We start from the raw sequence: 21859 nt of genomic DNA, 5'->3' as shown, positions 1-21859 counted from the left end.
TACATTGAACCTGCAGTGGTGTATCGGAAACTAATACTGGTCTCACAGGAAATGCTCAAAGCACCGACTGTAAGAAGAGACTCTATTCTTGTACTGAAGGCGGCATTATGCCTTTAGTATTTAATTCCGATGCGAATTCTGTATTTCATCGTCAATGTGAAGGTCCAAGGAATACATTGAACCTGCAGTGGTGTATCGGAAACTAATACTGGTCTCACAGGAATTGCTCAAAGCACCGACTGTAAGAAGAGACTCTATTCTTGTACTGAAGGCGGCATTATGCCTTTAGAATTTAATTCCGATGCGAATTCTGTGTTTCATCGTCAATGTGAAGGTTCAAGGAATACATTGAACCTGCAGTGGTGTATCGGAAACTAATACTGGTCTCACAGGGAAAGCTCAAAGAACCGACTGTAAGAAGAGTCTCTATTCTTGTACTTAAGGCGGCATTGTGCCTTTTGTTTTTGATTCCGATGCGATTTCTGTGTTTCATCGTCAATGTGAAAGTCCAAGGAATACATTGAACCTGCAGTGGTGTATCGGATACTATTACTGGTCTCACAGGCAATGCTCAATGCACCGACTGTAAGAAGAGTCTCTATTCTTGTACTTAAGGCGGCATTGTGCCTTTTGCATTTAATTCCGATTCGATTTCTGTGTTTCATCGTCAATGTGAAGGTACAAGGAATACATTGTACCTGCAGTGGTGTATCGGAAACTAATACTGATCTCACAGGGAATGCTCAAAGCACCGACTGTAAGAGGAGTCTCTATACTTGCACTAATGGTGGCATTGTGCCTTTTGTATTTAATTCCAATGTAATTTCAGTGTTTCATCGTCAATGTGTGTGTCTAAGTAATACATTGAACCTGCAGTGGTGTATCGGAAACTAATACTGGTCTCACAGGAAATGCTCAAAGCACCGACTGTAAGAAGAGTCTCTATTCTTGTGCTTATTGCGGCATTGTGCCTTTTGTATTAATTCCGAGGCGATTTCTGTGTTTCATCGTCAATGCGTATGTCCAAGGAATCCATTGAACCTGCAGTGGTGTATCGGAAACAAATACTGGTCTCACAGGTAATGCTCAAACATCGACTGTAGGAAGAGTCTCAATTCTTGTACTTAAGGCGGCATTGTGCCTTTTGTATTTAATTCCGATGCGATTTCTGTTTTTCATCGTCAATGTGTATGTCTAAGGAATACATTGAACCTGCAGTAGTGTATCGGAAACTAATACTGGTCTCACAGGGAATGCTCAAAGCACCGACTGTAAGAAGAGTCTTTATTCTTGTACTTAAGGCGGCATTGTGCCTTTTGTATTTGATTCCGATGCGATTTCTGTGTTTCATCGTCAATGTGAAAGTCCAAGGAATACATTGAACCTGCAGTGGTGTATCGGATACTATTACTGGTCTCACAGGCAATGCTCAAAGCACCGACTGTAAGAAGAGTCTCTATTCTTGTACTTAAGGCGGCATTGTGCCTTTTGCATTTAATTCCGATGCGATTTCTGTGTTTCATCGTCAATGTGAAGTTCCAAGGAATACATTGTACATGCTGAGGTGTATCGGAAACTAATACTGGTCTCACAGGGAATGCTCAAAGCACCGACTGTAAGAAGGGTCTCTATTCTGGCACTTATGGCGGCATTGTGCCTTATGCATTTAATTCCGATGCGATTTCTGTGTTTCATTGTCAATGTGTATGTCTAAGGAATACATTGAACCTGCAGTGGTGTATCGGAAACTAATACCGGTCTCACAGGGAATGCTCAAAGCACCGAATGTAAGAAGAGTCTCTATTCTTGCACGTAGGGCGGCATTGTGCCTTTTGTATTTAATTCCGATGCGATTTCTGTGTTTCATCGTCAATGCGTATGTCCAAGGAATACATTGAACCTGCAGTGGTGTATCGGAAACTAATACTGGTCTCACAGGAATTGCTCAAAGCACCGACTGTAAGGAGAGACTCTATTCTTGTACTGAAGGCGGCATTATGCCTTTAGAATTTAATTCCGATGCGAATTCTGTGTTTCATCGTCAATGTGAAGGTTCAAGGAATACATTGAACGTGCAGTGGTGTATCGGAAACTAATACTGGTCTCACAGGGAAAGCTCAAAGAACCGACTGTAAGAAGAGTCTCTATTCTTGTACTTAAGGCGGCATTGTGCCTTTTGTATTTGATTCCGATGCGATTTCTGTGTTTCATCGTCAATGTGAAAGTCCAAGGAATACATTGAACCTGCAGTGGTGTATCGGATACTATTACTGGTCTCACAGGCAATGCTCAATGCACCGACTGTAAGAAGAGTCTCTATTCTTGTACTTAAGGCGGCATTGTGCCTTTTGCATTTAATTCCGATTCGATTTCTGTGTTTCATCGTCAATGTGAAGGTACAAGGAATACATTGTACCTGCAGTGGTGTATCGGAAACTAATACTGATCTCACAGGGAATGCTCAAAGCACCGATTGTAAGAGGAGTCTCTATACTTGCACTAATGGTGGCATTGTGCCTTTTGTATTTAATTCCAATGTAATTTCAGTGTTTCATCGTCAATGTGTGTGTCTAAGTAATACATTGAACCTGCAGTGGTGTATCGGAAACTAATACTGGTCTCACAGGAAATGCTCAAAGCACCGACTGTAAGAAGAGTCTCTATTCTTGTGCTTATTGCGGCATTGTGCCTTTTGTATTAATTCCGAGGGGATTTCTGTGTTTCATCGTCAATGCGTATGTCCAAGGAATCCATTGAACCTGCAGTGGTGTATCGGAAACAAATACTGGTCTCACAGGTAATGCTCAAACATCGACTGTAGGAAGAGTCTCAATTCTTGTACTTAAGGCGGCATTGTGCCTTTTGTATTTAATTCCGATGCGATTTCTGTTTTTCATCGTCAATGTGTATGTCTAAGGAATACATTGAACCTGCAGTAGTGTATCGGAAACTAATACTGGTCTCACAGGGAATGCTCAAAGCACCGACTGTAAGAAGAGTCTTTATTCTTGTACTTAAGGGGGCATTGTGCATTTTGTATTTGATTCCGATGCGATTTCTGTGTTTCATCGTCAATGTGAAAGTCCAAGGAATACATTGAACCTGCAGTGGTGTATCGGATACTATTACTGGTCTCACAGGCAATGCTCAAAGCACCGACTGTAAGAAGAGTCTCTATTCTTGTACTTAAGGCGGCATTGTGCCTTTTGCATTTAATTCCGATGCGATTTCTGTGTTTCATCGTCAATGTGAAGGTACAAGGAATACATTGTACCTGCAGTGGTGTATCGGAAACTAATACTGATCTCACAGGGAATGCTCAAAGCACCGACTGTAAGAGGAGTCTCTATACTTGCACTTATGGTGGCATTGTGCCTTTTGTATTTAATTCCAATGTAATTTCAGTGTTTCATCGTCAATGTGTGTGTCTAAGTAATACATTGAAACTGCAGTGGTGTATCGGAAACTAATACTGGTCTCACAGGAAATGCTCAAAGCACCGACTGTAAGAAGAGTCTCTATTCTTGTGCTTATTGCGGCATTGTGCCTTTTGTATTAATTCCGAGGCGATTTCTGTGTTTCATCGTCAATGCGTATGTCCAAGGAATCCATTGAACCTGCAGTGGTGTACGGAAACAAATACTAGTCTCACAGGGAATGCTCAAAGCATCGACTGTAGGAAGAGTCTCAATTCTTGTACTTAAGGCGGCATTGTGCCTTTTGTATTTAATTCCGATGCGATTTCTGTGTTTCATCGTCAATGTGAAGTTCCAAGGAATACATTGTACATGCTGAGGTGTATCGGAAACTAATACTGGTCTCACAGGGATTGCTCAAAGCACCGACTGTAAGAAGGGTCTCTATTCTGGCACTTATGGCGGCATTGTGCCTTTTGCATTTAATTCCGATGCGATTTCTGTGTTTCATTGTCAATGTGTATGTCTAAGGAATACATTGAACCTGCAGTGGTGTATCGGAAACTAATACCGGTCTCACAGGGAATGCTCAAAGCACCGAATGTAAGAAGAGTCTCTATTCTTGTACGTAGGGCGGCATTGTGCCTTTTGTATTTAATTCCGATGCGATTTCTGTGTTTCATCGTCAATGCGTATGTCCAAGGAATACATTGAACCTGCAGTGGTATATCGGAAACTAATACTTGTCTCACAGGGAATGCTCAAAGCACCGACTGTAAGAAGAGTCTCTATTCTTGTACGTAAGGCGGCATGGTGCCTTTTGTAATTAATTCCGATGCGATTTCTGTGTTTCATCGTCAATGTGTATGTCCAAGGAATACATTGAACCTTCTGTGGTGTATCAGAAACTAATACTGGTCTCACAGGGAATGCTCAAAGCACCGACTGTAAGAGGAGTCTGTATTCTTGCACTTAAGGCGGCATTGTGCCATTTGTATTTAATTCCGATGTAATTTCAGTGTTCCATCGTCAATGTGTATGTCTAAGGAATACATTGAACCTGCAGTGGTGTATCGAAAACTAATGCTAATCTCACAGGGAATGCTCAAAGCAGCGACTGTAAGAAGAGGCTCTATTCTTGTACTTATTGCGGCATTGTGCCTTTTGTATTTAGTTCCGATTCGATTTCTGTGTTTCATCGTCAATGCGAAGGTCCAAGGAATACATTGAACCTGCAGTGGTGTATCGGAAACTAATACTGGTCTCACAGGAAAGGATCAAAGGACAGACTCTAAGAAGTCTAACTCATCTTGCCGTTAAGGCGGCATTGTTCCTTTTGTATTAAATTCCGATGTAATTTCAGTGTTTGATCGTCAATGAGTATGTCCAAGGAATACATTGAACCTGGTGTGGTGTATCGGAAAGTAATACTGGGCTCACAGGGAAAGCTCAAAGCACCGACTGTAAGAAGAGTCTCTATTCTTGCACTTATGGCGGCATTGTGCCTTTTGTATTTAATTCCGATGTAATTTCAGTGTTTCATCGTCAATGTGTATGTCTAAGGAATTCATTGAACCTGCAGTGGTGTATCGGAAACTAATACTGGTCTCACAGGGAATGCTCAAAGCACCGACTGTAAGAAGAGTCTCTATTCTTGTACTTATTGCGGCATTGTGCATTTTATATTTAGTTCCGATGTGATTTCTGTGTTTCATCGTCAATGTGTATGTCCTAGGAATACATTGAACCTGCAGTGGTGTATCAGAAACTAATACTGGTCTCACAGGGAATGCTCAAAGCACCGACTGTAAGAAGAGTCTCTATTCTTGTACTTAAGGCGGCATTGTGCCTTTTGTATTTAATTCCGATGCGATTTTTGTGTTTCATCGTCAATGTGAAGGTACAAGGAATACATTGTACCTGCAGTGGTGTATCGGAAACTAATACTGGTCTCACAGGGAATGCTCAAAGCACCGACTGTAAGAGGAGTCTCTATTCTTGCACTTATGGCGGCATTGTGCCATTTGTATTTAATTCCGATGTAATTTCAATGTTTCACCGCCAATGTGGATGTCTAAGGAATACATTGAACCTGCAGTGGTGTATCGGAAACTAATACTGGTCTCACAGGGAATGCTCAAAGCACCGACTGTAAGAAGAGTCTCTATTCTTGTATTTAAGGCGGCATTGTGCCTTTTGTATTTAATTCCGATGCGATTCCTGTGTTTCATCGTCAATGTGAAGGTACAAGGAATACATTGTACCTGCAGTGGTGTATCGGAAACTAAAACTGGTCTCACAGGGAATGCTCAAAGCACCGACTGTAAGAGGAGTCTCTATTCTTGCACTTATGGCGGCATTGTGCCATTTGTATTTAATTCCGATGTAATATCAGTGTTTCATCGTCAATGTGTATGTCTAAGGAATACATTGAACCTGCAGTGGTGCATCGGAAACTAATACTGGCCTCACAGGGAATGCTCAAAGCACCGACTGTAAGAAGAGTCTATATTCTTGTACTTATTGCGGCATTGTGCCATTTGTATTTAGTTCCGATTCGATCTCTGTGTTTCATCGTCAATGTGAAGGTCCAAGGAATACATTGAACCTGCAGTGGTGTATCGGAAACTAATACTGGTCACACAGGAAAGGATCAAAGGACAGACTCTAAGAAGTCTTACTCATCTTGCCGTTAAGGCGGCATTGTTCCTTTTGTATTAAATTCCGATGTAATTTCAGTGTTTGATCGTCAATGAGTATGTCCAAGGAATACATTGAACCTGGTGTGGTGTATCGGAAAGTAATACTGGGCTCACAGGGAAAGCTCAAAGCACCGACTGTAAGAAGAGTCTCTATTCTTGCACTTATGGCGGCATTGTGCCTTTTGTATTTAATTCCGATGTAATTTCAGTGTTTCATCGTCAATGTGTATGTCTAAGGAATTCATTGAACCTGCAGTGGTGTATCGGAAACTAATACTGGTCTCACAGGGAATGCTCAAAGCACCGACTGTAAGTAGAGTCCACATTCTTGTACTTAAGGCGGCATTGTGCCATTTGTATCTAATTCCGATGCCATATCTGTGTTCCATCGTCAATGTGAAGGTCTAAGGAATACATTGAACCGGGAGTGGTGTATCGTAAACTAATACTGGTCTCACAGGGAATGCTCAAAGCACCGACTGTAAGAAGAGCCTCTATTCTTGTACGTAAGGCGGCATTGTGCCTTTTGTATTTAATTCCGAAGCGGATTCTGTGTTTCATCGTCAATGTGAATGTCCAAGGAATACATTAAACCTGCAGTGGTGTATCAGAAACTAATACTGGTCTCACAGGGAATGCTCAAAGCACCGACTGTAAGAAGAGTCTCTATTCTTGTACTTAAGGCGGCATTGTGCCTTTTGTATTTAATTCCGATGCGATTTTTGTGTTTCATCGTCAATGTGAAGGTACAAGGAATACATTGTACCTGCAGTGGTGTATCGGAAACTAATACTGGTCTCACAGGGAATGCTCAAAGCACCGACTGTAAGAGGAGTCTCTATTCTTGCACTTATGGCGGCATTGTGCCATTTGTATTTAATTCCGATGTAATTTCAATGTTTCACCGCCAATGTGGATGTCTAAGGAATACATTGAACCTGCAGTGGTGTATCGGAAACTAATACTGGTCTCACAGGGAGTGCTCAAAGCACCGACTGTAAGAAGAGTCTCTATTCTTGTATTTAAGGCGGCATTGTGCCTTATGTATTTAATTCCGATGCGATTCCTGTGTTTCATCGTCAATGTGAAGGTACAAGGAATACATTGTACCTGCAGTGGTGTATCGGAAACTAATACTGGTCTCACAGGGAATGCTCAAAGCACCGACTGTAAGAGGAGTCTCTATTCTTGCACTTATGGCGGCATTGTGCCATTTGTATTTAATTCCGATGTAATATCAGTGTTTCATCGTCAATGTGTATGTCTAAGGAATACATTGAACCTGCAGTGGTGCATCGGAAACTAATACTGGCCTCACAGGGAATGCTCAAAGCACCGACTGTAAGAAGAGTCTATATTCTTGTACTTATTGCGGCATTGTGCCATTTGTATTTAGTTCCGATTCGATCTCTGTGTTTCATCGTCAATGTGAAGGTCCAAGGAATACATTGAACCAGCAGTGGTGTATCGGAAACTAATACTGGTCTCACAGGAGATGCTCAAAGCACCGACTGTAAGAAGAGACTCTATTCTTGTACTGAAGGCGGCATTATGCCTTTAGTATTTAATTCCGATGCGAATTCTGTATTTCATCGTCAATGTGAAGGTCCAAGGAATACATTGACCCTGCAGTGGTGTATCGGAAACTAATACTCGTCTCACAGGAATTGCTCAAAGCTCCGACTGTAAGAAGAGACTCTATTCTTGTACTGAAGGCGGCATTATGCCTTTAGAATTGAATTCCGATGCGAATTCTGTGTTTCATCGTCAATGTGAAGGTTCAAGGAATACATTGAACCTGCAGTGGTGTATCGGAAACTAATACTGGTCTCACAGGGAAAGCTCAAAGAACCGACTGTAAGAAGAGTCTCTATTCTTGTACTTAAGGCGGCATTGTGCCTTTTGTATTTGATTCCGATGCGATTTCTGTGTTTCATCGTCAATGTGAAAGTCCAAGGAATACATTGAACCTGCAGTGGTGTATCGGATACTATTACTGGTCTCACAGGCAATGCTCAAAGCACCGACTGTAAGAAGAGTCTCTATTCTTGTACTTAAGGCGGCATTGTCCCTTTTGCATTTAATTCCGATTCGATTTCTGTGTTTCATCGTCAATGTGAAGGTACAAGGAATACATTGTACCTGCAGTGGTGTATCGGAAACTAATACTGATCTCACAGGGAATGCTCAAAGCACCGACTGTAAGAGGAGTCTCTATACTTGCACTAATGGTGGCATTGTGCCTTTTGTATTTAATTCCAATGTAATTTCAGTGTTTCATCGTCAATGTGTGTGTCTAAGTAATACATTGAACCTGCAGTGGTGTATCGGAAACTAATACTGGTCTCACAGGAAATGCTCAAAGCACCGACTGTAAGAAGAGTCTCTATTCTTGTGCTTATTGCGGCATTGTGCCTTTTGTATTAATTCCGAGGCGATTATTGTGTTTCATCGTCAATGCGTATGTCCAAGGAATCCATTGAACCTGCAGTGGTGTATCGGAAACAAATACTGGTCTCACAGGTAATGCTCAAACATCGACTGTAGGAAGAGTCTCAATTCTTGTACTTAAGGCGGCATTGTGCCTTTTGCATTTAATTCCGATGCGATTTCTGTTTTTCATCGTCAATGTGTATGTCTAAGGAATACATTGAACCTGCAGTAGTGTATCGGAAACTAATACTGGTCTCACAGGGAATGCTCAAAGCACCGACTGTAAGAAGAGTCTCTATTCTTGTACTTAAAGCGGCATTGTGCCTTTTGTATTTAATTCCGATGCGATTTCTGTGTTTCATCGTCAATGTGTATGTCCAAGGAATACATTGAACCTGCAGTGGTGTATCAGAAACTAATACTGGTCTCACAGGGAATGCTCAAAGCACCGACTGTAAGAAGAGTCTCTATTCTTGTACTTAAAGCGGCATTGTGCATTTTGTATTTAATTCCGATGCGATTACTGTGTTCCATCGTCAATGTGACGGTACAAGGAATACATTGTACCTGCAGTGGTGTATCGGAAACTAATACTGATCTCACAGGGAATGCTCAAAGCACCGACTGTAAGAGGAGTCTCTATACTTGCACTTATGGTGGCATTGTGCCTTTTGTATTTAATTCCAATGTAATTTCTGTGTTTCATCGTCAATGTGTATGTCTAAGGAATACATTGAACCTGCAGTGGTGTATCGGAAACTAATACCGGTCTCACAGGGAATGCTCAAAGCACCGAATGTAAGAAGAGTCTCTATTCTTGTACGTAGGGCGGCATTGTGCCTTTTGTATTTAATTCCGATGCGATTTCTGTGTTTCATCGTCAATGCGTATGTCCAAGGAATACATTGAACCTGCAGTGGTTTATCGGTAACTAATACTGGTCTCACAGGGAATGCTCAAAGCACCGACTGTAAGATGAGTCTCTATTCCTGTACCTAAGGCGGCATTGTGCCTTTTGTATTTAATTCCGATGCGATTTCTGTGTTTCATCGTCAATGCGAAGGTAGAAGGAATACATTGAACCTGCAGTGGTGTATCGGAAACTAATACTGGTCTCACAGGAAAGGATCAAAGCACAGACTCTAAGAAGTCTCACTCATCTTGCAGTTAAGGCGGCATTGTTCCTTTTGTATTTAATTCCGATGTAATTTCAGTAATTCATCGTCAATGAGTATGTCCAAGGAATACATTGAACCTGGAGTGTTTTATCGGAAACTAATACTGGTCTCACAGGGAATGCTCAAAGCACCGACTGTAAGAAGAGTCTCTATTCTAGTACGAAAGGCGGCATTGTGCCATTTGTATTTAATTCCGATGTAATATCAGTGTTTCATCGTCAATGTGTATGTCTAAGGAATACATTGAACCTGCAGTGGTGTATCGGAAACTATTACTGGTCTCACAGGCAATGCTCAAAGCACCGACTGTAAGAAGAGTCTCTATTCTTGTACTTATTGCGGCATTGTGCCTTTTGTATTTATTTCCGATTCGATTTCTGTGTTTCATTGTCAATGCGAAGGTCCAAGGAATACATTGAACCTGCAGTGGTGTATCGGAAACTAATACTGGTCTCACAGGAAAGGATCAAAGCACAGACCTTAAGAAGTCTTACTCATCTTGCCGTTAAGGTGGCATTGTTCCTTTAGTATTTAATTCCGATGTAATTTCAGTGTTTCATCGTCAATGAGTATGTCCAAGGAATACATTGAACCTGGAGTGGTGTATCGGAAACTAATACTGGTCTCACAGGGAAGGATCAAAGCAAAGACTCTAAGAAGTCTCACTCATCTTGCAGTTAAGGCGGCATTGTTCCTTTTCTATTTAATTCCGATGTAATTTAAGTGTTTCATCGTCAATGAGTATGTCCAAGCAATACATTGAACCTGCAGTGGTATATCGGAAACTAATACTGGTCTCACAGGAAATGCTCAAAGCACCGACTGTAAGAAGAGTCTCTATTCTTGTACTTAAGGCGGCATTGTGCCTTTTGCATTTAATTCCGATGCGATTTCTGTGTTTCATCGTCAATGTGAAGGTACAAGGAATACATTGTACCTGCTTTGGTGTATCGGAAACTAATACTGATCTCACAGGAAATGCTCAAAGCACCGACTGTAAGAGGAGTCTCTATACTTGCACTTATGGTGGCATTGTGCCTTTTGTATTTAATTCCAATGTAATTTCAGTGTTTCATCGTCAATGTGTATGTCTAAGGAATACATTGAACCTTCAGTGGTGTATCGGAAACTAATACTGGTCTCACAGGAAATGCTCAAAGCACCGACTGTAAGAAGAGTCTCTATTCTTGTGCTTATTGCGGCAATGTGCCTTTTGTATTAATTCCGAGGCGATTTCTGTGTTTCATCGTCAATGCGTATGTCCAAGGAATCCATTGAACCTGCAGTGGTGTATCGGAAACTAATACTGGTCTCACAGGGAATGCTCAAAGCATCGACTGTAGGAAGAGTCTCAATTCTTGTACTTAAGGCGGCATTGTGCCTTTTGTATTTAATTCCGATGCGATTCCTGTGTTTCATCGTCAATGTGAAGTTACAAGGAATACATTGTACCTGCTGAGGTGTATCAGAAACAAATACTGGTCTCACAGGGAATGCTCAATGCAACGACTGTAAGAAGTGTCTCTATTCTGGCACTTATGGCGGCATTGTGCCTTTTGAGTTTAATTCCGATGCGATTTCTGTGTTTCATTGTCAATGTGGATGTCTAAGGAATACATTGAACCTGCAGTGGTGTATCGGAAACTAATACTGGTCTCACAGGAAAGGATCAAAGCACAGACTCTAAGAAGTCTCACTCATCTTGCAGTTAAGGCGGCATTGTTCTTTTTGTATTTAATTCCGATGCGATTTCTGTGTATCATCGTCAATGTGTATGTCCAAGGAATACGTTGAACCTGCAGTGGTGTATCAGAAACTAATACTGGTCTCACAGGGAATGCTCAAAGCACCGACTGTAAGAAGAGTCTCTATTCTTGTACTTAAGGCGGCATTGTGCCTTTTGTATTTAATTCCGATGCGATTTCTGTGTTTCATCGTCAATGTGAAGGTACAAGGAATACATTGTACCTGCAGTGGTGTATCGGAAACTAATACTGGTCTCACAGGGAATGCTCATATCACCGACTGTAAGAGGCGTCTCTATTCTTGCACTTATGGCGGCATTGTGCCATTTGTATTTAATTCCGATGTAATTTCAATGTTTCATCGCCAATGTGTATGTCTAAGGAAGACATTGAACCTGCAGTGGTGTATCGGAAACTAATACTGGTCTCACAGGGAATGCTCAAAACACCGACTGTAAGAAGAGTCTCTATTCTTGTACTTATTGCAGCATTGTGCCTTTTGTATTTAGTTCCGATTCGATTTCTGTGTTTCATTGCCAATGCGAAGGTCCAAGGAATACATTGAACCTGCAGTGTTGTATCGGAAACTAATACTGGTCTCACAGGAAAGGATCAAAGCACAGACCTTAAGAAATCTTACTCATCTTGCCGTTAAGGCGGCATTGTTCCTTTTGTATTTAATTCCGATGTAATTTCAGTGTTTCATCGTCAATGAGTATGTCCAAGGAATACATTGAACCTGGAGTATTGTATCGGAAACTAATACTGGTCTCACAGGGAAAGCTCAAAGCACCGACTGTAAGAAGAGCCTCTATTCTTGTACTTAAGGCGGCATTGTGCCTTTTGTATTTAATTCCGATGCGATTTCTGTGTTTCATCGTCAATGTGAAGGTACAAGGAATACATTGTACCTGCAGTAATGTATCGGAAACTAATACTGGTCTCACAGGGAATGCTCAAAGCACCGACTGTAAGAGGAGTCTCTATTCTTGCACTTATGGCGGCATTGTGCCATTTGTATTTAATTCCGATGTAATTTCAGTGTTTCATCGTCAATGAGTATGTCCAAGGAATACATTGAACCTGGAGTATTGTATCGGAAACTAATACTGGTCTCACAGGGAAAGCTCAAAGCACCGACTGTAAGAAGAGCCTCTATTCTTGTACTTAAGGCGGCATTGTGCCTTTTGTATTTAATTCCGATGCGATTTCTGTGTTTCATCGTCAATGTGAAGGTACAAGGAATACATTGTACCTGCAGTAATGTATCGGAAACTAATACTGGTCTCACAGGGAATGCTCAAAGCACCGACTGTAAGAAGAGCCTCTATTCTTGTACTTAAGGCGGCATTGTGCCTTTTGTATTTAATTCCGATGCGATTTCTGTGTTTCATCGTCAATGTGAAGGTACAAGGAATACATTGTACCTGCAGTAATGTATCGGAAACTAATACTGGTCTCACAGGGAATGCTCAAAGCACCGACTGTAAGAGGAGTCTCTATTCTTGCACTTATGGCGGCATTGTGCCATTTGTATTTAATTCCGATGTAATTTCAATGTTTCATCGCCAATGTGTATGTCTAAGGAATACATTGAACCTGCAGTGGTGTATCGGAAACTAATACTGGTCTCACGGGGAATGCTCAAAGCACCGACTGTAAGAAGAGTCTCTATTCTTGTACTTATTGCGGCATTGTGCCTTTTGTATTTAGTTCCGATTCGATTTCTGTGTTTCATTGTCAATGCGAAGGTCAAAGGAATACATTGAACCTGCAGTGGTGTATCGGAAACTAATACTGGTCTCACAGGAAAGGATCAAAGCACAGACCTTAAGAAGTCTTACTCATCTTGCCGTTAAGGCGGCATTGTTCCTTTTGTATTTAATTCCGATGTAATTTCAGTGTTTCATCGTCAATGAGTATGTCCAAGGAATACATTGAACCTGGAGTGGTGTATCGGAAACTAATACTGGTCTCACAGGGAAAGATCAAAACACCGACTGTAAGAAGAGTCTCTATTCTTGCACTTATGGCGTCATTGTGCCTTTTGTATTTAATTCCGATGTAATTTCAGTGTTTCATCGTCAATGTGTACGTCTAAGGAATTCATTGAACCTGCAGTTGTGTATCGGAAACTAATACTGGTCTCACAGGGAATGCTCACGGCACCGACTGTTAGAAGAGTCTCTACTCTTGTACTTATTGCGGTATTGTGCATTTTGTATTTAGTTCCGATGTGATTTCTGTGTTTCATCGTCAATGCGAAGGTCCAAGGAATACATTGAACCTGCAGTGGTGTATCGGAAACTAATACAGGTCTCACAGGAAAGGATCAAAGCACAGACTCTAAGAAGTCTCACTCATCTTGCAGTTAAGGCGGCATTGTCCCTTTTGTATTTCATTCCGATGTAATTTCAGTGTTTCATCGTCAATGAGTATGTCCAAGGAATACATTGAACCTGGAGTGGTGTATCGGAAACTAATACTGGTCTGACAGGGAATGCTCAAAGCACCGACTGTAAGAAGAGACTCTATTCTTGTACGAAAGGCGGCATTGTGCCTTTTGTATTTAATTCCGATGCGATTTCTGTGTTTCATCGTCAATGTGTATGTCCAAGGAATACATTGAACCTGCAGTGGTGTATCAGAAACTAATACTGGTCTCACAGGGAATGCTCAAATCACCGACTGTAAGAAGAGTCTCTACTCTTGTACTTAAGGCGACATTGTGCCTTTTGTATTTAATTCCGATGCGATTTCTGTGTTTCATCGTCAATGTGAAGGTACAAGGAATACATTGTACCTGCAGTGGTGTATCGGAAACTAATACTGGTCTCACAGGGAATGCTCAAAGCACCGACTGTAAGAAGGGTCGCTATTCTGGCTCTTATGGCGGCATTGTGCCTTTCGAGTTTAATTCCGATGCGATTTCTGTGTTTCATTGTCAATGTGTATGTCTAAGGAATACATTGAACCTGCAGTGGTGTATCGGAAACTAATACCGGTCTCACAGGGAATGCTCAAAGCACCGAATGTAAGAAGAGTCTCTATTCTTGTACGTAGGGCGGCATTGTGCCTTTTGTATTTAATTCCGATGCGATTTCTGTGTTTCATCGTCAATGCGTATGTCCAAGGAATACATAGAACCTGCAGTGGTATATCGGAAACTAATACTGGTCTCACAGGGAATGCTCAAAGCACTGACTGTAAGAAGAGTCTCTATTCTTGTACTTATTGCGGCATTGTGCCTTTTGTATTTATTTCCGATTCGATTTCTGTGTTTCATTGTCAATGCGAAGGTCCAAGGAATACATTGAACCTGCAGTGGTGTATCGGAAACTAATACTGGTCTCACAGGAAAGGATCAAAGCACAGACCTTAAGAAGTCTTACTCATCTTGCCGTTAAGGTGGCATTGTTCCTTTAGTATTTAATTCCGATGTAATTTCAGTGTTTCATCGTCAATGAGTATGTCCAAGGAATACATTGAACCTGGAGTGGTGTATCGGAAACTAATACTGGTCTCACAGGAAAGGATCAAAGCAAAGACTCTAAGAAGTCTCACTCATCTTGCAGTTAAGGCGGCATTGTTCCTTTTCTATTTAATTCCGATGTAATTTCAGTGTTTCATCGTCAATGAGTATGTCCAAGCAATACATTGAACCTGCAGTGGTATATCGGAAACTAATACTGGTCTCACAGGAAATGCTCAAAGCACCGACTGTAAGAGGAGTCTCTATACTTGCACTTATGGTGGCATTGTGCCTTTTGTATTTAATTCCAATGTAATTTCAGTGTTTCATCGTCAATGTGTATGTCTAAGGAATACATTGAACCTTCAGTGGTGTATCGGAAACTAATACTGGTCTCACAGGAAATGCTCAAAGCACCGACTGTAAGAAGAGTCTCTATTCTTGTGCTTATTGCGGCAATGTGCCTTTTGTATTAATTCCGAGGCGATTTCTGTGTTTCATCGTCAATGCGTATGTCCAAGGAATCCATTGAACCTGCAGTGGTGTATCGGAAACTAATACTGGTCTCACAGGGAATGCTCAAAGCATCGACTGTAGGAAGAGTCCCAATTCTTGTACTTAAGGCGGCATTGTGCCTTTTGTATTTAATTCCGATGCGATTTCTGTGTTTCATCGTCAATGTGAAGTTACAAGGAATACATTGTACCTGCTGAGGTGTATCAGAAACAAATACTGGTCTCACAGGGAATGCTCAAAGCAACGACTGTAAGAAGTGTCTCTATTCTGGCACTTATGGCGGCATTGTGCCTTTTGAGTTTAATTATGATGCGATTTCTGTGTTTCATTGTCAATGTGGATGTCTAAGGAATACATTGAACCTGCAGTGGTGTATCGGAAACTAATACTGGTCTCACAGGAAAGGATCAAAGCACAGACTCTAAGAAGTCTCACTCATCTTGCAGTTAAGGCGGCATTGTTCCTTTTGTATTTAATTCCGATGTAATTTCAGTGTTTCATCGTCAATGAGTATGTCCAAGGAATACATTGAACTTGGAGTGGTGTATCGGAAACTAATACTGGTCTCACAGGGAATGCTCAAAGCACCGACTGTAAGAAGAGTCTCTATTCTTGTACGAAAGGCGGCATTGTGCCTTTTGTATTTAATTCCGATGCGATTTCTGTGTATCATCGTCAATGTGTATGTCCAAGGAATACGTTGAACCTGCAGTGGTGTATCAGAAACTAATACTGGTCTCACAGGGAATGCTCAAAGCACCGACTGTAAGAAGAGTCTCTATTCTTGTACTTAAGGCGGCATTGTGCCTTTTGTATTTAATTCCGATGCGATTTCTGTGTTTCATCGTCAATGTGAAGGTACAAGGAATACATTGTACCTGCAGTGGTGTATCGGAAACTAATATTGCTCTCACAGGGAATGCTCAAAGCACCGACTGTAATTGGAGTCTCTATTCTTGCACTTATGGCGGCATTGGGCCATTTGTATTTAATTCCGATGTAATATCAGCGTTTCATCGTCAATGTGTATGTCTAAGGAGTACATTGAACCTGCAGTGATGTATCGGAAACTAATACTGGTCTCACAGGGAATGCTCAAAGCACCGACTGTAAGAAGAGTCTCTATTCTTGTACTTATTGCAGCATTGTGCCTTTTGTATTTAGTTCCGATTCGATCTCTGTGTTTCATCGTCAATGCGATGGCCCAAGGAATACATTGTACCTGCAATGGTGTATTGGAAACTAATACTGGTCTCACAGGAAAGGATCAGAGCACAGACTCTAAGAAGCCTCACTTATCTTGCCGTTAAGGCGGCATTGTTCCTTTTGAATTTAATTCCGATGTAATTTCAGTGTTCCATCGTCAATGAGTATGTCCAAGGAATACATTGAACCTGGTGTGGTATATCGGAAACTAATACTGGTCTCACAGGGAATGCTCAAAGCACCGACTGTAAGATGAGTCTCTATTCTTGTACGTTAGGCGGCATTGTGCCTTTTGTATTTAATTCCGATGCGATTTCTATGTTTCATCGTCAGAGTGTATGTCCAAGCAATACATTGAACCTGCAGTGGTGTATCGGAAACTAATACTGGTCTCACATGAAATGCTCAAAGCACCGACTGTAAGAAGAGACTCTATTCTAGCACTGAAGGCGGCATTATGCCTTTAGTATTTAATTCCGATGCGAATTCAGTGTTTCATCGTCAATGTGAAGGTCCAAAGAATACATTGAACCTGCAGTGGTGTATCGGAAACTAATACTTTTCTCACAGGGAAAGCTCAAAGAACCGACTGTAAGAAGAGTCTCTATTCTTGTACTTTAGGCGGCATTGTGCCTTTTGTATTTGACTCCGATGCGATTTCTGTGTTTCATCGTCAATGCGTATGTCCAAGGAATCCATTGAACCTGCAGTGGTGTATCGGAAACTAATACTGGTCTCACAGGGAATGCTCAAAGCATCGACTGTAGGAAGAGTCTCAATTCTTGTACTTAAGGCGGCATTGTGCCTTTTGTATTTAATTCCGATGCGATTTCTATGTTTCATCGTCAATGTGAAGTTCCAAGGAATACATTGTACATGCTGAGGTGTATCGGAAACTAATACTGGTCTCACAGGGAATGCTCAAAGCACCGACTGTAAGAAGGGTCTCTATTCTGGCACTTATGGCGGCATTGTGCCTTTTGAGTTTAATTCCGATGCGATTTCTGTGTTTCATTGTCAATGTGTATGTCTAAGGAATACATTGAACCTGCAGTGGTGTATCGGAAACTAATACCGGTATCACAGGGATTGCTCCAAGCGCCGAATGTAAGATGAGTTTCTATTCTTGTACGTAGGGCGGCATTGTGCCTTTTGTATTTAATTCCGATGCGATTTCTGTGTTTCATCGTCAATGCGTATGTCCAAGGAATACATTGAACCTGCAGTGGTATATCGGAAACTAATACTGGTCTCACAGGGAATGCTCAAAGCACCGACTGTAAGAAGAGTCTCTATTCCTGTACTTAAGGCGGCATTGTGCCTTTTGTATTTAATTCCGATGCGATTTCTGTGTTTCATCGTCAATGCGAAGGTCCAAGGAATACATTGAACCTGCAGTGGTGTATCGGAAACTAATACTGGTCTCACAGGAAAGGATCAAAGCACAGACTCTAAGAAGTCTCACTCATCTTGCAGTTAAGGGGGCATTGTTCCTCTTGTATTTAATTCCGATGTAATTTCAGTGTTTCATCGTCAATGAGTATGTCAAAGGAATACATTGAACCTGGAGTGGTGTATCGGAAACTAATACTGGTCTCACAGGGAATGCTCAAAGCACCGACTGTAAGAAGAGTCTCTATTCTTGTACGAAAGGCGGCATTGTGCCTTTTGTATTTAATTCCGATGCGATTTCTGTGTTTCATCGTCAATGTGTATGTCCAAGGAATACATTGAACCTGCAGTGGTGTATCAGAAACTAATACTGGTCTCACAGGGAATGCTCAAAGCACCGACTGTAAGAAGAGTCTCTATTCTTGTACTTAAAGCGGGATTGTGCCTTTTGTATTTAGTTCCGATTCGATTTCTGTGTTTCACTGTCAATGCGAAGGTCCAAGGAATACATTGAACCTGCAGTGGTGTATCGGAAACTAATACTGGTCTCACAGGAAAGGATCAAAGCACAGAACTTAAGAAGTGTTACTCATCTTGCCGCTAAGGCGGCATTGTTCCTTTTGTATTTAATTCCGATGTAATTTCAGTGTTTCATCGTCAATGAGTAAGTCCAAGGAATACATTGAACCTCCAGTGGTGTATCGGAAACTAATACTGGTCTCACATGGAAAGCTCAAAGCACCGACTGTAAGAAGAGACTCTATTCTTGCACTTATGGCGTCATTGTGCCTTTTGTATTTAATTCCGATGTAATTTCAGTGTTTCATCGTCAATGTGTATGTCCAAGGAATACATTGAACCTGGAGTTGTGTATCGGAAACTAATACTGGTCTCACAGGGAATGCTCAATGCAACGACTGTAAGAAGAGTCTCTATTCTTGTACGAAAGGCGGCATTGTGCCTTTTGTATTTAATTCCGATGCGATTTCTGTGTTTCATCGTCAATGTGTATGTCCAAGGAATACATTGAACCTGCAGTGGTGTATCAGAAACTAATACTGGTCTCACAGGGAATGCTCAAAGCACCGACTGTAAGAAGAGTCTCTATTCTTGTACTTAAGGCGGCATTGTGCCTTTTGTATTTAATTCCGATGCGATTTCTGTGTTTCATCGTCAATGTGATGGTACAAGGAATACATTGTACCTGCAGTAATGTATCGGAAACTAATACTGGTCTCACAGGGAATGCTCAAAGCACCGACTGTAAGAGGAGTCTCTATTCTTGCACTTATGGCGGCATTGTGCCATTTGTATTTAATTCCGATGTAATTTCAATGTTTCATCGCCAATGTGTATGTCTAAGGAATACATTGAACCTGCAGTGGTGTATGGGAAACTAATACTGGTCTCACGGGGAATGCTCAAAGCACCGACTGTAAGAAAAGTCTCTATTCTTGTACTTATTGCTCATTGTGCCTTTTGTATTTAGTTCCGATTCGATTTCTGTGTTTCATTGTCAATGCGAAGGTCCAAGGAATACATTGAACCTGCAGTGGTGTATCGGAAACTAATACTGGTCTCACAGGAAAGGATCAAAGCACAGACCTTAAGAAGTCTTACTCATCTTGCCGTTAAGGCGGCATTGTTCCTTTTGTATTTAATTCCGATGTAATTTCAGTGTTTCATCGTCAATGAGTATGTCCAAGGAATACATTGAACCTGGAGTGGTGTATCGGAAACTAATACTAGTCTCACAGGGAAAGATCAAAACACCGACTGTAAGAAGAGTCTCCATTCTTGCACTTATGGCGTCATTGTGCCTTTTGTATTTAATTCCGATGTAATTTCAGTGTTTCATCGTCAATGTGTACGTCTAAGGAATTCATTGAACCTGCAGTTGTGTATCGGAAACTAATACTGGTCTCACAGGGAATGCTCACGGCACCGACTGTTAGAAGAGTCTCTACTCTTGTACTTATTGCGGTATTGTGCATTTTGTATTTAGTTCCGATGTGATTTCTGTGTTTCATCGTCAATGCGAAGGTCCAAGGAATATATTGAACCTGCAGTGGTGTATCGGAAACTAATACAGGTCTCACAGGAAAGGATCAAAGCACAGACTCTAAGAAGTCTCACTCATCTTGCAGTTAAGGCGGCATTGTTCCTTTTGTATTTAATTCCGATGTAATTTCAGTGTTTCATCGTCAATGAGTATGTCCAAGGAATACATTGAACCTGGAGTGGTGTGTAGGAAACTAATACTGGTCTGACAGGGAATGCTCAAAGCACCGACTGTAAGAAGAGACTCTGTTCTTGTACGAAAGGCGGCATTGTGCCTTTTGTATTTAATTCCGATGCGATTTCTGTGTTTCATCGTCAATGTGTATGTCCAAGGAATACATTGAACCTGCAGTGGTGTATCAGAAACTAATACTGGTCTCACAGGGAATGCTCAAATCACCGACTGTAAGAAGAGTCTCTATTCTTGTACTTAAGGCGACATTGTGCCTTTTGTATTTAATTCCGATGCGATTTCTGTGTTTCATCGTCAATGTGAAGGTACAAGGAATTCATTGTACCTGCAGTGGTGTATCGGAAACTAATACTGGTCTCACAGGGAATGCTCAAAGCACCGACTGTAAGAAGGGTCGCTATTCTGGCACTTATGGCGGCATTGTGCCTTTCGAGTTTAATTCCGATGCGATTTCTGTGTTTCATTGTCAATGTGTATGTCTAAGGAATACATTGAACCTGCAGTGGTGTATCGGAAACTAATACCGGTCTCACAGGGAATGCTCAAAGCACCGAATGTAAGAAGAGTCTCTATTCTTGTACGTAGGGCGGCATTGTGCCTTTTGTATTTAATTCCGATGCGATTTCTGTGTTTCATCGTCAATGCGTATGTCCAAGGAATACATTGAACCTGCAGTGGTATATCGGAAACTAATACTGGTCTCACAGGGAATGCTCAAAGCACCGACTGTAAGAAGAGTCTCTATTCTTGTCCGAAAGGCAACATTGTGCCTTTTGTATTTAATTCCGATGCGATTTCTGTGTTTCATCGTCAATGTGTATGTCCAAGGAATACATTAAACCTGCAGTGGTGTATCAGAAGCTAATACTGGTCTCACAGGGAATGCTCAAAGCACCGACTGTAAGAAGAGTCTCTATTCTTGTACTTAAGGCGGCATTGTGCCTTTTGTATTTAATTCCGATGCGATTTCTGCGTTTCATCGTCAATGTGAAGGTACAAGGAATACATTGTACCTGCAGTAATGTATCGGAAACTAATACTGGTCTCACAGGGAATGCTCAAAGCACCGACTGTAAGAGGAGTCTCTATTCTTGCACTTGTGGCGGCATTGTGCCATTTGTATTTAATTCCGATGTAATTTCAATGTTTCATCGCCAATGTGTATGTCTAAGGAATACATTGAACCTGCAGTGGTGTATCGGAAACTAATACTGGTCTCACGGGGAATGCTCAAAGCACCGACTGTAAGAAGAGTCTCTATTCTTGTACGAAAGGCGGCTTTATGCCTTTTGTATTTAATTCCGATGCGATTTCTGTGTTTCATCGTCAATGTGTATGTCCAAGGAATACAATGAACCTGCAGTGGTGTATCAGAAACTAATACTGGTCTCACAGGGAATGCTCAAAGCACCGACTGTAAGAAGAGTCACTATTCTTGTACTTAAGGCGGCATTGTGCCTTTTGTATTTAATTCCGATGCGATTTCTGTGTTTCATCGTCAATGTGAAGGTACAAGGAATACATTGTACCTGCAGTGGTGTATCG

This window comes from Schistocerca americana, chromosome 5 (genome assembly GCF_021461395.2).
Source record: "Schistocerca americana isolate TAMUIC-IGC-003095 chromosome 5, iqSchAmer2.1, whole genome shotgun sequence".
Taxonomy (NCBI): domain Eukaryota; kingdom Metazoa; phylum Arthropoda; class Insecta; order Orthoptera; family Acrididae; genus Schistocerca; species Schistocerca americana.
The sequence above is the reverse complement of the archived record's forward strand: the minus strand, read 5'-3'. Positions refer to the sequence as shown.